Raw genomic sequence first — 3006 nt, 5'->3', positions numbered from 1 at the left:
GAAGCTATTTAGGGTAGCTAGTACAAAAAGTAAGGCACTAGTCTTGCATGTGACTGAGTTGGTTTTATCCCCAGCACCACATGTGACCTGAGTCCTGCCAGGTGTGATCCTTGAACACAGTCAGAAGGTAAACTCTGAGCATAGCATCCGGGTGTGAACCAAAAATACACAGAGACACAGAGACAGAGAGAGAGAGAGAGAGAGAGAGAGACTTGTGGGGCTTTACATTTATTTATCTTATACTGAGAAAAAAGAGAGGATGTAGTAAAATAGATAATTTTTAAATATTCCCACCATTGATTGCTTCCCTCCTTATAAATCTTGAAATCTTGTTTGGTCTTTTTTATTGTATTGTTTTTATTTTATTTAAAAAATTTTTCCATTTATTTTTTTAATTGAATCACAATCATATACATATTTACAAAGCTGTTCATGTTAAGTATTGTTTGTTAAGTTATTTTTTTGCTGTTCATGTTAAGTGTTATGTTGTTAAGAATTTTTTTTTTTTGAAAGAACCACTGCGGCTTCTCTAGACGGAATCCTGGTAACCATAAGCTTCTACAAGCCTGGCTCTGGCATGCGGGTACCAGGACTATTTTTCAAACTGCAATGGGGCAACCTCTGATTCTGGATGTCACGCCCATAAACCACCCCCCGCACCATCTTATAGCACACAGCAGCGAAGAAAAAAACCGGCTGGAGGGTCCCACAGCTCTCGGAGAATTCTCCGGGCTCCATACAGAGCCAATATCATTGGGAGGTCCCAGATGGGGTAGATGCTGTCTCCCCACCTTCTCCAGATGGAATCCCGGTGACCATGAGCTTCTACCAGCATGGCTCTGGCATGCGGGTACCAAGACTATTTTCCGAACCATGTGGCTGCGTATTTTCCTGATATGCAAAGTGATCAATGGCAAGTAAATGATCTAGCATTTGTCCCTGAAAATCAGGCTTAAGTGGTGGTGGGAAAATCTGAGCAAAAGATAATGCCCAACCAAAATACATCCGGACTGCGTATTTAACTATGGTGCTATGCTGCCCTGGGAGGGGAAGGGTGTCTGTCCCTCCGCCTGTCCCCCTTTGCGGTGGCGACATGGTGGCCTGCATCTTTTAGAGCCTAATGAACAGCCAGGTATGAGACCGCATTGACGAGACACGTGGGGCTTCATGGGCTGGGGGGTGGGTCCGGCCCTGCTGCCCACCATGACAATGCTCCGGGTTGCCACCCTCAAACGCCTCCTCCAGCTTCTGACCGACCATGATCCCAGAGGCACACATACCAATCTCGGAACCCAGGGGCTTCTGGCAGTAATCTCTCTAGGTTTATTACTAAAATATCAGAAATCCAAATTTGCATGGCTGCTATTGTGGCCACACAACATCATATGCTCTTCATAAGCAGCAATAGAAAACAAATTTTCTAATGATGTCTTTGTGGCAGGTCTGAATGTTGGGGAAAATTCCAAATAACAATGTTGGGTCTTTTGTCGTGATATTGAATGTGATCAACAGAGAGAGAGAGAGAGAGAGAGAGAAAGTAAAGTGAAAATCTGCCACACAGGCGGGGAGTGAGTGGGGGGGGGGATACTGGGGTTCTTGGTGGTGGAAAATGTGCACTGGTGAAGGGAAGGGTGTTTGATCATTGTGTGACTGACTGAGACTTGAACTGAAAGACTTTGTGAACTGTTCTCATAGTGATTCAATAAATAAATAAATTAAAAAACAAAAGAACCACTGCAGCTCCATTTTGAAAAGCCAGACTCCATTTTGTGCTTTAGGGCCATGAGTTTACAACCTAGTAAGAAAAACATTTCAGACCTCAAGGGCCTGGGCATAAACACCCAGACCTCTGATCACAGATAACAAGGATGATTCAAGTAAATATAACAAGATATGTTAACGACTCTGTTTTGCTTCTATACCTACCCCCTGCTTGCTTGCTCAAGGCTGTGAGAATGTACCTGGCAGGGGGCACCCAGAAATGCAGGCGTGCACCCAAGCGTGTAGGCAGGAGGCCGTGGGGCTTAAAAAAACTCTCTTGGAGGGCAACTGAGGTTCCAAGTCTCTTAGGGTTCCGACCCTCATTGCTGAGTCCCTTGTCTGAGTGTGTCTTGGTGTGTGAATAAAACCTTGGAAAATCTGTCTTGTCTCTGTATGTCTCAGTCAGTGGCTGAGCTCAGGTATATGGCTACTTAACATTTTCACTAAGAATACAAAAGAAGTGAGAGGAAATAACTTCCCAGTCAGTTATGGATAATACAGCATTCATCCCCTAAGCTGTGCCATTGATACAGACATGTAGTAGGATATTACGGCTAGGTCTCTGTAAGTAGACTCTGTGATGTTTGCACGATGAAATGGTCTTAGAATTCACTCATCAGGACATTTTCTATAGTAAGTGGCATGTGATAACTATGGCCTTTGGAAGGACTGGCACTTTTGATTTCTTATTTGAAGCCAGTCATTATGGAAGGGGTATGACTATCCTGAGACGGCGGAGTTGCTTGTGAGCAACCCAAGTTAGTCATGTGAAGAGAAGGAGCTGTGGAGGAACAGCAAGGCACCAGCATGTGACCATCTGATCACTCAGTCTAGCTCATGGCCAAGAACATAAAGCGGAGAGTGATCCCAGCTGAAGTTATGTAGAGCAGAGAAAGCACCCAACAGAACCTTCACTGATGTCCTGACTATAAAATTTTAAGAAATAATGAATCATTGTTATTTTAGGCATTTGGAGTTGTAGTTTTAAGTTTTAATGCACAGAAATACACAGCCACAACACAGACATATCAACATATAAAAACAATGCATTTTTTTTATGGCAAACCCATTTTTAGGACTCTACCCTTCAAAAAATAACACTGCAGGGGCTGGAGCAATAGTATAGTGGGTAGGGTGCTTGCCTTTCACAGGGTCAATCCTGGTTGTTCAATCGCCAGCATCCCATATGGTCCCCTGAGCATCACCAGGAGTAATTCCTGAGTGCAGAGCTAGGAATAACTCCTG

This window comes from Sorex fumeus, unplaced genomic scaffold, assembly GCF_029834395.1.
Source record: "Sorex fumeus unplaced genomic scaffold, SorFum_2.1 ptg000024l, whole genome shotgun sequence".
In the NCBI taxonomy this organism is placed as follows: domain Eukaryota; kingdom Metazoa; phylum Chordata; class Mammalia; order Eulipotyphla; family Soricidae; genus Sorex; species Sorex fumeus.
This window is presented reverse-complemented; position numbering follows the sequence as displayed.